The following is a 14,834-nucleotide window of genomic DNA, read 5'->3' as shown; positions in this document are numbered from 1 at the left end:
AACAATTTGAGTCTAGCCTATAATAATTTGCAAAATAATGTAATTGCTTTGCTCGCATAATGGTTGCTTTTATGGATTTAATACACCAATAGATTTTAAGTAAGATATATAATTTCAAAGTAAGGTTTTTAGTGTTTGATAGCATGTGAAATTCTCTAAATATGGCATGGAACTCCCAAAAACTGCTGATTTCCTTTTCGCCTTCTAGGTTTAATTTATCAGAAGTTCTAAAGCAGAATTTTCCATCTTGAGAGATTTTAGGTATACATTATGCATAGTCACATTTCTGCCCTGCTTCATGGTGAGGCGGCTCTGCTTATAGAGTCTGTCTTGTTTATTCCACTGTTCAATAAAAATCCAATAATTTTAAGTTTTGCTTTCTCACAGACAATAAGCTGTGCTGAAGATGATTGTCCAATGTTGTGATACTGAAAATAAACTCTGAAAAAAGAACCAGAAGGGAATTGTGTTATATGCTTGAGAATACTGTTTCGTCATGCATTTCTCCTGTCCTGGCTACAATGGTATGTATTGCTCTGAGGAATTTATATTTCTCTGATTATATTCCGGTGCACTTCTTCTCTAAATTATACATAACCATGCGTGAAAGCTAAAATATTGCCAGATCATAGATGCATTAGAAAGATGAAAAGGTGATGCATACAAGAGAGATTCTTGATAAGCAGCTTCTCTATACTTCACAGCACATTTAGCAGATCCAGTAAATTTAAGCTTCTCCAGGCAAATAATCTTTTTCACTGGTCAGCAAGACTCAATTTTTGGTTCTGGACTTAACTCACTGCATCAATTTAATAAAAATTAGGCACAATTTTAGTTGGTCTGAGCAGGGTTCTGTGGAAATCATTTCATTTCTTCTTGTTGTTGAAATCATTTCTTAAAGGTGGCCATGTAATATTCAAGTTGCTTGGCGAATAAAATTGGTTTTCATGAGAAACACATACCTTTGGAAAGGAGAGATCAAATTATTGTTATGAAGTTACTTATATCAACCATGAATCAAATATTTAAACTTCATATATTATTTTCTATTTTCACATGTCCATTCATTTGTTTGGTCTATCGCCCCCCCCCCCCCACCTCTTTGTTTATTCTTTTCCCCAAAATCATGAAAATCATGTCCCTTTTACAGAAGTTGCATGGTTTATATGGTGGCTCAAAATGGTTTGTTCTTATTTAAAAAAGTGTCGGTACGCATATTGTTTTACCATATTTATCTTTTATGGTTTACCAATTGCTATTATCTAATCAATACATGTATTTATTGCTTAAGAAGGAGGGATCACAATTCAACTAGTAAAGCTAGGTAGGGTCAAGTGTACCTTCATCTACCACGATCCTTGTAGCTTTGGGGTATTCATAACTTATATGAATATGAGTGACCGGGTTCATCCACAAAAGTGACATGTTTGGATGAGACACTGGATCTGTTTTCTCTATGGATTTAAGAAAGATGGAATAAGATATTGACATGTTACTGAGTAGATTTGGACTCTTAAATTTTTGTTTGAAATATACAGTTACAGATTTGCGCTGACGAAGAAGAAGCCTATTCATTCCTGTTTTCATGGTGTAAGGCTTTTATTAGTTACAGTACTGCTGGGGGATATAAACTGCCACTTGGTGCAGGGGATATTGAGATTGCACTTAAATGTTTGTTGCATTTCACTTTCCTATAAGAGATAGTCTCTTGTTTCGTTTGAATGTGCGTTTCAGTTTACACTGTTCGGTTCTACGTGAGGCAGGTTTTGAACACATGTATGAAAAAGAGAGAGAGAGAGAGAGAGAGAGCACAGAAGGTTAAACCTGGAGCAGCTTAATATAAGTGAAGTTTAAATTAGACATAAAAGGATAAAAAGGGAAAACAAATGAAGGCACAGAATAGGGAGATTGTATTAAACACAATATCTGTATTTATTGAATTAATGAGAAAGGGAAAACAAATGAAGGCACAGAATAGGGAGGTTGTATTAAACACAATATCTGTATTTATTGAATTAATGAAAAACAAGTTTGACCTTATGGAGTAGTTTAGAAAGTAATATGAAGGTATTAATGAGAGGTAGTTAATAACAGATAATGCTGACGAATTATCCTGGTTGAAAATTACTGCAATCACAAAGGAGTAACAGCAATTAATTTACTAGTTTAATGTAATGCCTGGTCACTGCAATCACATTAATATATTGAGAATTCCTTGTACTGTCAAATTCTTATTGTTACCTAGTACTGAACACTTGATTACTGCAACAGATAATTAACAGCACTCTGAGAACTTTATATTACCTACACATTAATTATTCTCAATGATGCTTGATTGCAAAATTTTCTCACTGGATTTCACTTACCAAAGTAAATATATCAATTAAATTTTGAGTTTCTCTCTCTTATTAGTGGCGTTTTTCCTAAAATGGCAACAACTTTTGTTTGCTAGAAAAGTACTCTTTTGAAATGTACTCCCACGGTCCCTGAAAAGTATGAACTTTTTCCTGTTTAGTCCATCCCTGAAAAGTATAAACTTTTTAATTTTGAAAACCCTTTTTCTCTAATGAGGTGGGACCCATTCTCCATTATATACTTTAAAAACTTTTTTTTTCTATCTCCTTCTTACTTTTCCAATTATGCATTAAAACTCGTGCCGAACCAAATGTTCATACTCTTTGGGGACGGAGGGAGGAATAGATTCTCTGTGTTGTTTCACTTATAAAACAACCCATCTTCACATTTTCTGCATTCTCTGTGTTGTTTCTGCATTTCGTTCTCCTCTTTTTTTTTGAATTTTGAGCAGCTTAGAGACAGGACTACATTCTCTCATCAGAAACATGAGTGATGCTGGTGCCCCTGATTCATCATTTGTTGAGAACTTGAAGAAATTTCTGATGAAGTATGGGGTTGAGCTTCATAAACCCTATGATTTTACAGAAGAGCTTATTAAAAGACTTGATGTAAGCTTACTTTCCCTTTGAGGTTTTTTCTCTAATTTTTTTTTCTCAAATTGAAGCAAGCTAAAGTAAGAAGGTACTAGTGTTTTTTGAGAAATGTCAATTTTCCTTATAAGAATGTGTATGCTTAATTCTGCATTTATATCTGTTTTTTCATATTGGTTAAAAACTCGATATCATTGTTACTCCTAGGCTGATGATCCCTTCCTGGATCTGCTATGTTTTAATTTTTTATTTTATTGCCTGTCAGAATTTGGATTATCTTTTACCAAAAACACTTCAAGAGCATAAGAAACTGGTGGAGACTTCTCTTCAACCGGCTAAAGAAGCTCTAATTACGGAAGATCTTATAAAGCACGATAAATTAGATATAAGAGTTTCCGTGGCTTCTTGTATCAGTAGATCATAAAAATATTAGCACCTGATGAATCATTTGGGGACGACAGTATGAAGGTAATTCGTATATGTCGTGAAGTACTCATCATTATCATCTTTTCTTCTTCTTCTTCTTCACTTTTCTCTTTCCCCAGTTTTGATGCCTAATCGATGAACCCTTAAATTAATTGCAGGAGTTTTTCTATATCGCTAATAGTGCTTTTGAGAGGTTGCCTTTCATGCATGGGCGAGTATATTCAAAAGCCGTGTCCATCCTTATTTCTATGTCACTTAGTCAGTCATGCGTGATGATGCTGGACCTCGAGTTGTATGACACTATTGACCACATGTTTCACCTATTCTTAAATGGAATTAGGTAAGAGCCGTCTGTTATAGTTATTTTCATATAGTTGCTTGATAGTCACTGTCATGGTATTTTCTCTATCCTGCATGTAAACTATTCCCGGATATAAAATTTTCCGTGGTAGAAGTACAATTATACATTTTTGTATACCTTAAAAAATCTATAATTCCTGTAGAAAATATCTTGTTAGTGAGAAAATTCTTTGTATGATGCAAAACTTTCCAGAATTTCATTGTGAATCTGTCTAGTCAATAGTCATTATTCCGTTCATCCCTTGACAACAAAAGAAAATTCAAACCTCAATCATATGATCCTATACAACAACTTATCAATGTGTTTAGTTCATCTATAAAAGTTCTTCCTCACTATGAGCTTTCGAATAAAAATATGAGATTCTACTTGATCAAATGGTTAGATAAGACAATATATTTCTAAGTTCTTTTCCCATTATTTAACATGGTGGCCAGTACTGAATGAAGATTTGTTTCTTATTTGTAGTAAACTCAACTAACTGTGACTTACAAGGTGTTAAGCTTTTATTATTTGTATCTCGTTTATTTTAAGTTCCAGTAGTTGTGAATAAATGCATCTTATTACCAGCAGAGAATGTAGATAATAATTCAGTGTATGTTTAGTAATTACTTTGACGAGTAGGAATTTAAGGAGTATACATTGATAAAAGTAGAAAATGCAGAGTAAAAGATTCTTTAGGCAGTGTATATCTTCATTTCTTTCTGATACTAGAAAAAGTCCAAAAAAAGCTATGGCACTGACGAAATATCGAACCAGATCAGAATTGTTCACCCGCTTTACTTTTTAATTTCATGTTTTTGGACTGGGAAAGAATTTATTGATAGTTCCGGTTTAATCCTAGAAGGCTAGAACCCAGCATCTTTACAAAGTTTTGATTTGGTTTTATATTTATTAGCTACTCATGTCTACCACTGATATATATATTGTTTGCTTACTTTAGAACTGAACATCCTCATGAAGTTTTCATAAGTATGGAGAAAATTATGATGACGATCATTCATAATAATGTGGACAATGATAAGTTCTCATTGGTGCTTGTTAAGATCCTTCTTAATAAGTTGAGAAGGGAGAATCAGGTAATTCTATCTTATCTTGTAAGTTTCTAGGATTTGCATGCCATATTACTGTCTCCTGGTCTTATTGAAATGAATTGTTCTTTTTGTTCAGAATGTTGCACCAATTTCTTTCAAGCTGGCAGAGAACACATTGAAGAATTGCTCTTCTGACCTCAAAACTTATCTTCCAGAAGCAGTAAGATGTTTAGATGTTCCAATTGAGGATTATGCCGAAGCAGTTGTATCACTTTTTCAGGATGTAACCCAAAAGCACATAATGGTTTGTCACCTTAGCCTTACCAGATTTACATTTTTTTACTGTAGTTTAAACTTTAAACTGAAGCAGTTTAGTAGACAATGCCAAAGCTTAACTGTTTATTTCATTTATGTGTGGTAAATAAGATTTCATGCTTTACCTTTTCTTTTATAACCAGTTAATAGGTCTCATCAGTATGTAACTAACAGTCTAACATTAGATTCCAAATACCTTCGTCATGATGCCTGGAAATCTGAAACAACAGAACCCACATAATTTTCTTGTGGTACCTGCCCTCATCCAAGAGTTTATTCTCATTATCATGTCTAGCGTCTTGCTCTAGGATGATACCTTTTATAGCTAGGGACTTCAAGAAAAAAGAGAAAGTTTGTTTCTCCTTTTAAATTATAATTATCAAATGCTTTCAGAAAGTGCAAAATCTGTTAACAACATAACATATTTTGGACCAGTGTCCAGTAAGCAGATACAATTGTTTGTAAATTATTGATTTTATAAGGCAAGGCTGTAAGGAATGCCGATAAGAATTTGGAAAGACAAGAAGTTGGGTATAGGTAGTTATGGGATCTCTATTCCTGTTGGCAGGATATTTCATATAGTACTATCATATGCAATATTTTACTTATTTTATTATCATGGTACTGCATTACCTCTACAACCCGACTAGAAAGTGATGACTAATGCTTTTGCATGATTCCTTTCCCTGACAATATCACTCAACTAGAAAGTTGGTGCCTTTTGTTATCTTGATTTCCATAAAAGGTTCTTTAACAAAGTTTTTGTAGACTATTCCTAGTATGAGGGCCACTCCAGTTATGTCATTGATAGTGCCTTATCCTGGTTTTCTGGGCCTGCTATACAACCAACATACATAGCTAAATTAACGATCTCCATGAAACGCATGGTTTAGTTTTATGCCTGGGATATATTTAACTATCAAACTGAATTTAGCAATCAAGTATATCTGTCAAATGAAAGGTAGAAACATAATGTTGGGGAAATTTTGTCTATATTTACTATTCATGCACAACTATCCTAATAGAACTAGGAAAGCACTAACTACTCCTACAAGATATTCCATATTTATCGATCTATTTCTAACTCTACCTGTAGTTTTAGACTTTCAGGGTTTGAGGCTATGCACCCTATATGGTTAATATTAGTAGAATTTCCGGATATCTTTGTAATTTGTGGTATTGTTATCTTTCACTGCTGAATGCTTTCATCTGTTAACTAAATATGATATTCCTTGTAGTAGAACACAATTAATTAAGTACTGTTGAAAATGTTTATCAGAGCAAATGTGATGACCTGCTTTTGCCACCAATTTTTAATTTTGCAGGGCTCAAAAGATACTGTTGAAAATGTTTCACGTCCAGGAAAATCAGGATTAGAAACAGAAGCTCATTTATGTAACTTAAGTGAAGGAATTGAAACTCAAAATTCCAAAAACGAACTGTACGATGAAAATCAAGGGGTGGCATCTCATTGTTTTGATAATCCTGATGAAGCAGGCAAAGCAATGCACGGGCAACAGGAACAAAAACCAGAAGAATTGCATACTGGGAGAAAAAGAATTCGAAGACCAAGTTCTCTACAGAAAGCAGAGGAGGGCTATGATCCTTTCTGGATGTTGATTGATTGGAGGTCGATGAAGTCTGTTTATAAAAGGAATAAGAACATTAATTTTCCAGCAAAAACCAAAACCTCGAAGGATTTGTTGACCAAGCCTGCTGACAAAAATATCAGCGATTCCATTTCTCCAAGGCCTGGTAAAATGAAGAAAGCGTCCAAAAGAAATGAAGAAGCCTCCGTGAATATAGCTTTAGAGCCTACTAGTGAGGAAATAATTATTTTGTCGGAGGACGAGGATCAACCTATAGGTATCTTTGTCAAGGTAATAATTAATGACCTTGATCTCATCGTAATTAGTAACTAAGAAAATTTTCATTTTTGGTCTTTAACTAGTAAATATTATGCCTCTTAACCGGATTCTGAATACACGCATGTATCCTATATGCTGACAAAAGAGAATGCAGTTATCTTTTAGATCACTATCCATTATGCCACATGTCAACATTTAATTTGTCAACCCGGTTAATACTTGTGCAGTAAATGTAATAAAATAATAATGCAATGAGATAATAGTGCTCTTACTGTACCTAGGAAACCACTGTCTGATAAGATGAAATCATTTTTATTCATGTGGTAGTTACAATTCTCTCTGATATTCTTGCTAATCAATTGTGGTCCTTTTCTTGTTAGCCGTGATTGATAAATTTTGCCACTAACTCTAAATCAAAAACCAACCAGCTAACATGATATGATAACATCTTGATGGAATACAGAGACGCTCTGGAAAAGGGAAAGGGCCTGTGATGAAGGGATCTCCTGTGAAGAAAAGCAGGAGAAAGGCTGTTGATGCTGAAGACTTGAACGAAGATGTCATGGTAATCACCAACCTTTTATAGATTCTGAGAACTTTACTCAATGATTTTAACCAACCAACTAACATGATAGCATCCTAATGGAATACAGAACCACTCTGAAAAAGGGCAAGGGTCTTTCACGAAGGTATCTCTTGTGAAGAAAAGCAGGAGAAAGCCTGTGGTTCCCGAAGATCTAGAAGAAGATATTGTGGTAATAAATGATCTTTTATATATCCTACGCACTTTTATTCTCTGTATTCAAGTATTTAACCCCGAACTTTATGGTCTTAGCAGATAGTGGCTTCTAAAGGTAGGCCTGTGTCTTCACAAGATGAAGCCCGATCTGTTGAAGTATCTAAACAAAACGAAAAAGGAAGTGTGCCACGTCCAAGGAAGAGGTCTGGCCTTGTTATCTGTTTTTCATTTGATATTTTGGAGCTCAGAGTTAAAGTCATCTCAATATATCTTTTTCAATATCCATAAAGGTCTTTTCCACTTGTCAAAAATATGCTTTTAGTTACATTTTAAGGCTATTGTAGGAGTGTGAGTTTCTGTTGGTTCAGTGCAAAACTGGACTGAGCCAAAAAGATTGAAAAAATTTGAGAGGACTCGATCAGTGAATCAATTACTACCCACCAAGTACTCCCTATCAGTGAATTGTTGTGCACCAAGTGCTTGCAGTTACACACTCTTCCATGGTGGTTGCTTCAAGATCATTTGCAACTTTACATTACTAAATACGTTAGCCCAACCATACAGACAGAGCAAATTTTTTTGGTTTAATTTATTGATCTACCAGAATCTGAGAAAAAGGGAAAACAAAATTTAGAGCTGAACCATTAAGTCAATATCTGAAGTTTGAGTGTAGGCGGCGGCTAGATGTTGGACCTCCGACCTCGGGGATGGATGATGCATATTGTATAGACTTTAGAGAAAAATATGAGATCATTGTGCGTACCTAGGGGCTTACATATGGAGGATATGAGATCGGAGATGCATATCTGATTTTTGAAATTTTATTCGTGACGTCCTTATCTCTGCTGGAACTACTTACATATAGGTTGAAATAGATTGCACATGTTCAACTTTTCCTTCATAGCTGTTTCAGTTTTATATTTGAGGTAAGCTGATTGGGTACATATGAATCCATGTTATATATATAGTACAATTATATATAACGAGAGGTTTAGTGCCCTTTTTATTGTTAGTCCACCTGTGTACTGAATCCATTGTGTAAGAAACTGAATCTGTTGTGTAATTTACAGCACTCATAGTTCACAAAACAATGAAATCTACTGGGGTTCAGGAATTACAAGTTGGCACAACAAATTTAGTAATCTTAAACATCCAGTAAGTGCAGTGGACTAACGTACTAACAATAAGAAGGGGACTGATAATAATTCACGCCTATATATATGTATCTAAATATTAGTTAAATAAATTGAGTTTTTGTTTGGATAAGTTAGTACTTAGTTTAGACCAGAAACAAGTTTGGCTTGGCTATGTTATAGAATATAAGTATCATACATCGGTTATGAGATTCACCTACTACTTTTCTCTACTATTTTTTTTATACTTTTTCACATGTCTCTATATTTTAACGTTCTACATGGCACCGGTGCGAATTTGACTCCAGTCACTAGTTTACTCTCGAAAAAAAAGCCATTAGTGTAGTCTCGAAAAGAAAATGAAAAATTAGGGTTAAGTCTTGGATGTGGGATTTAGGTGACTCTACCCATATTACTGTTACAAAATCCTTTTTGACATCTTTTTCTCCAACCTCTCTTCATCCGTTCGTCTCTTCATGGTGTGATCGTATCCTTCATTTGAGAAACATGGCATAGCGAATGAATGCTATATGACACCTGAAGCTTCAATTTAAGATGTAATAAGGCTGCATTGTTAGAGATACTTTATTGCCCACTTAAAATTATTACCATGCTGTTTTGTATTATCTTGAGTTGTCATTCACTGCAGTGCCCTCTTTAAATGATAGCGCTACTGATTTATTATTTGAGTGAGTGCTAACGAGTCGTCAACCATGCCCTTTAAATGAACTTCCATAGGAGGAAACTGTACCAAAGTTTAAACATAATTGCCATAAGTTACTTCAAGAGGAGTTAAGCCAGAGGTTGAATGATGCTAGTATTATAAATTTTTAATATAACTTTCAGCCCCAACAATCCAATAATTCCACCATCATGGATGTTAAAATGTCAAATATCAAAGATAAATTTCCACATAGTAATCAAGGACTCTTATCTCACCTTATGCCTTCAATTGATATGCGGAGGCCATTTTCTGCCTGGTACCCATTGACTAACTATATCCATAAATATATTAAAAAAAAAAAATACTTGGGTTGTGCTTTGAGACAAGTGACCTAGAATTCTCATTAAGTGGGAAAAAATTGCGAGCAAACAATGCCATCTAACCAAACAACGGTGTTAGGGGTGTGTCTGGGCGCACAAAGCGCGGTTTCCGTCACCTCAAGGTGACCGGCAGGGTGTGTTGGGGGCGGTTGGGGCGAGGCCAGAGCACCGGGGGGAGGCGTTGGCGCTAGTGTGCTAGGAAAGAAAGAAGATAAGTTCATATTTATTGTTATTACGCCTAATTAATGTTCCTTTTAATATTCTAAAGAAACCTAATTTATAGCCTCGTTCCACAAATTAATACCTTACCTTTTGAAACTAATGATTATTTAATTTTTCATTTTCACCTCCCATTAATTGTGTTTCAATTTTCGAAAAATCTTACGCTCCATGACTGCATTCAATCCTACATGCTAAATCAAACATTTATCTCTCCTTCATGAAGTGTTCATGTGTTTTGCTATAGTTGAACAATTTGTGCACCCCGATTCATGTGGCGCCCACCCTCCCCCCCCCCCCAATCGCACCGTTAACAAATCTTCTCGGTACGCCCTGTTCTCCTAACAACACTGCCAAACAATGTGTTCGAGGCCAATGAGATGACCATATCTAGAAAAAAATTATGACCACATCCACGATTTTAACAAAATAAGCACTTTAAAATCCATGTCGCATTTTCTACATGTGTTTAGGAGTAGGGAGTTGTAGCAATAAGTTGGAGCACAAGTATATTACTCCTTTCATCCCACTTTCCCTTTTTTTTCCCAACCATGATTTTACCCATTGCTAAAAATAGAAACGTTTATCTCTACTTTATTCTCTCACCACTTAACACAAAATAAAATTGCATAAAATCGTTTGCCGCCCAAGGAAGGGGTCATCTTCCTTGGGACAGAGGGAGTACTTGGTGAGAAGATGTTCCTTGGTCAGTTGTCTCCATGAGCTATTGTTTTGAGTGGATTTGAACAAATTAATTTAATGAGCTCAGTATACCAACCAAAGACATGTTGTCATTGGAATCCTTAATCAGTGTGTGGAAAGTTATAATTCAACATTTTACATGAATTTATGCAACTTTATTTTGTGTGTGAAGTGGAGAGAGTAAAGTAAGAGAGAGGGAATAAAGTAGAGGGAAATGTGTTTCAATTTTTAGTAATGGGTCATCTTAGTTGGGACAAACCAAAAAGGAAAGTGGGTCATCTTCAATGGGATGGAGGGAGTAATAAAATTGTGTATGAGGCATATGAGAAGACCACATTTAGGAAAAATAGTTGCCACAAGCATTAGATAATCATAACTAAACAAGCATAATAACACCATTTATAAATCCATGCTCACGTCTTCGAAATGCATTTAGGAATTGGAAGTAGTAACAATGAGTTGCAGTACGAGTATATTTACTTTTCTAATGAGAAGGACAAGGTTTGACAAACTTCGTTCTATGTATAATCAAGTAAGCCTATAAGAGTAAAGGAGATCCAAACCAGGTAATATCAATTCAAAAGGAAAGATAACTAAAAGGAATGATGCCAAGCAATTAGAAGGGAATATCTTCTCCCCATGGATCGTGATGCCTCTCTTCCCACATGGATCGTGGTGCTTTTTTACCACATGAATCGTGATTATTAGCTCTTAGTTGTGGTGCACAGTCTCTTAGTATGCAGGTGGTGGTATCAATTTGATAGTAAGGAATAGTGTGCATATTCAATGGGATTTTATTGACAAATGCAGAACATTTAAGATAAGTTTTCACACACTATTACGGACTTCCATATGGCAATATGTCATCGACTAATATGTTGAGCTCATTTTTCAGCTTGATACCCATTGGTTTAAAAACATCGTTAAAATTAAGCTCACAAAAGAAGGTTTTGTTTGGAGAATGGAGATAATTAATCTAGGATTCTTAGTTGGAAAATTTTGTGAGCAAAGAATGCCATCTTAGGGCCACGTGAGAGGAGTGGTCTCGCAAGAGGATTAACTTTTGTTTCGTTGTAATAAAAATATCAATAAATTTTCTGTTTGTCTTGTTCGTTCCAACTTTTCTTGCCTCTTTTCACTAACATTATAACTTAGCAAAACACCCTCTAAAGTATATATCCAAGCGCGTAACCAGTGCCGTCCTAAACAAGAGAAATCTTATATGAGTAAAGACTTCTTTTATTCTCTTTGGGCATATGAAGCTCAAGGCCAAAGAAAACTGAATCAGGCAGGAGCAGCTGTGCCTTTCTTCCTTTGAGAGTAAACTTAAGGACAACATAGGTAATATATAATGGGGTAGCAAGTTGACGATATGTCTGAATGATCTTGTAAGGGGGTAGAGATAAACTCTTCAATGAGCTTTGGAATACAAGTGAAGTATTGGGTAATTGAAGAGAAGCACTATAGTGTAGAATGCCTTTTACTGTCGATAACTTTTTTTTTATTGCGGTTATCTTCCTGAAAATTCCGCTTATTTTCAAGCATATATGTCGACTGACGTGTGTGCACAGAGTTGTTATATTTGAAAGCTTACCTCCTTTTAGAACTATCCTTGATATTTCGGATGCATTAGTTTAGAACCACCTAAACATGGCTACTCTCCTCTCTCTTTCTGCTCTGCTTGTGTGCATGAAGAACTTACCACTTCCTTTTTATTATTATTTTAAAAAATATGTTTTACTTTATTTCTTATTAATTAGGTTTAAATCGTATAACCTAAATGGGTGAAATATTGTTCCAGAAGATGTAATAATCTGGTTTGTTTTCATGAACTTATAACTTACCTGAATTATTGGAGCATGCTTCTGATTAAAGAGATTTCTATTCTATTTGCAATACACGAGTAAGGGCCCACACAGATAAATGAGTGCATTTAATATATTTGAGTCTAGCCGATAGTGGTTAGCAAAATAGTGTAATTGCTGGCAGAATGGCTGCTTTTAGAGGTTTGATACATCAAGATATATGATTTCAGAGTAAGGTTTTTAATGTTTGATAGCATGTGAAACTCTCTAAATATGGCATAAATTCTCAAAAACTGCTGATTTCCTTTTCTCCTTCTAGTCTTAATTTTTCAGAATTTCTAAACTCCAGAGATTAGCAGAATTTTCCATCTTGAGAGATTTTAATTATATGTTATAAGAGTCATATTTCTGCCCTGCTTTATTGTGAGGTGGCTCTGCTTACAGTTCATATTATTGTTCAATCTGATTATAGAGTCTGTCTTGTTTATTCCACTATTTAATTAAAATCTAATAATGAGCTTTCTCACAGATAATAATCTGCCGGGATCCTGTGGTTCAGCTGAAGATGATTCTCCAATGTTGTGATACTGAAGTCTGAAAATAAACTCAGAAAAAGAACCAGAAGGGACTTTTCAGTAAACTCAGAAAAAGACCCAGAAGGAGTGTGTTATATGCTTGAGAATTCTGTTTGTTCATGCATTTTCTCCTCTCTTGGCTACAATGGTATCACTCTGGAATTTATATTCTCTGGTAATATTGTTAAATATACAACTGAAAAGCGAAATCAAAAGTATTAAATAAGCTGGAAGTTAATAGAGAAATGTAATCATTCTGGTGCACTTCTTGTCTAAATTATGCACAATCATGCGCGAAAGCTAAAATATTGATATAGCCTGTTTGTGCAGGGGATATTGAGATTGCACCTAATTATTTGTTGCATTTCACTTTCTTGTAAGAGATAGTCTCTTGTTTCATTAGAATGTGCCTTTCAGTTTACACTGTGTTTGGTTCTATGGAGGCAGGTATTAATGATATGAATAGCATCTTTTAAGAAAAAGGAAATGAGAGCTAGTAAAAACAAAAAATGCTGACGAATTATCCTGGTTAAAAATTACTGCAATCACAAAGGAGTAAGAGCAATGAATTTACTAGCTTACTGTAATATCTGGTCACTGCAATCACATAATATATCAATTAAAAAAACGGTTTTGAGTTTCTCTCTCTTATTAATGGCGTTTTTCCTAAAATTACAACAACTTTTGCTTGCTAGACAATGAAATGTAAATGATTCTCTCTATGTTGTTGCTGCAAGCTTATCTGTCACTTATAAAGCAACCCCTCTTCACATTTTGTGCATTTTGTTCTCCTTTTTTTTTGTTGAATTTTGAACTACTTAGAGATAGGACTTCATTCTCTCAACAGAAACATGAGTGATGCTGGTGCCCAGATTCATCATTTGTTGAGAAGTTGAAGAAATTTCTAATGAAGTACGGGGCTGAGCTTCTTAAACCCTATGATTGTAGAGAAGCACGAAGTGTAGAATGCCTTTTACTGTCGGTAACATTTTTTATTGTGGTTATCTTTCTGAAAATCATGCATATTTTCAAGCATATATGTCGACTAACATGTGTGCACAGAAGAAATAGGGATAAGTTGAATTTGAAAAAATTATGCAGTGTGTGTGCAATGATGTGTGTGCAGTGTGTGTGCAATGTGTGTGCAGTGCAATCGGTGTGTAGTGTGCAATGTGTGTGCAGTGTGTGTGCAATGTGTGTGCAATGTGTGTGCAGTGTGTCATGTGTGTGCAGTGCAATCGGTGTGTAGTGTGTGTACAGTGTAGTGCAATCGGTGTGCAGTGTGTGTACAGTGCAGTGCACGGGCAACAGGAACAGAAACCAGAAGAAATGGATACTGGGAGAAAAAGAATTTGAAGACCAAGTTCGCTAAAGAAAGCAGAGGAGGGCTATGATCCTTTCTGGATGTTTATTGATTGGAGGTCGATGAAGTCTCTTTTTTAAAAAAATACTAACTCTAAAACCAAAATCTCGAAGGATTATATCAGCAATTTCATTTCTCCAAGGCCTAGTAAAATGAAGAAAGAGTCCAAAAGAAATACAGGAGTTTCAGCGAATAAAGCTTTAGAGCCTACTAATGAAGAAATGGTTGTTGTGTTGGAGGACGAGGACCAAGCTAGAGATATCTGTGTCAAGGTAATAATAATTCACCTTGGTTTTCATTGTAATGAG

The 14,834-nt window shown here is 35.0% G+C and overlaps 1 pseudogene across 1 annotated transcript; it reads left to right on the top strand.

Moving 5' to 3' along the window:
* Positions 1 to 389: 389 nt before the first annotated feature.
* LOC148923081 (uncharacterized) lies at positions 390 to 14,798 on the top strand (annotated as a pseudogene). Its single transcript, XR_016132447.1, has 13 exons — positions 390 to 524; positions 1,151 to 1,590; positions 2,807 to 2,963; positions 3,211 to 3,413; positions 3,530 to 3,711; positions 4,673 to 4,808; positions 4,900 to 5,067; positions 6,404 to 6,958; positions 7,410 to 7,511; positions 7,600 to 7,701; positions 7,782 to 7,888; positions 13,118 to 13,311; positions 14,011 to 14,798. The product of XR_016132447.1 is annotated as an uncharacterized LOC148923081 (transcript).
* The last annotated feature ends 36 nt before the right edge of the window (positions 14,799 to 14,834 follow it).

The sequence above is a fragment of the Salvia hispanica genome, chromosome 6 (assembly GCF_029641045.1).
Source record: "Salvia hispanica isolate PSC_SH4W2 chromosome 6, Shi_PSC_v1, whole genome shotgun sequence".
In the NCBI taxonomy this organism is placed as follows: Eukaryota; Viridiplantae; Streptophyta; class Magnoliopsida; order Lamiales; family Lamiaceae; genus Salvia; species Salvia hispanica.
The sequence above is the reverse complement of the archived record's forward strand: the minus strand, read 5'-3'. Positions and strand labels throughout refer to the sequence as shown.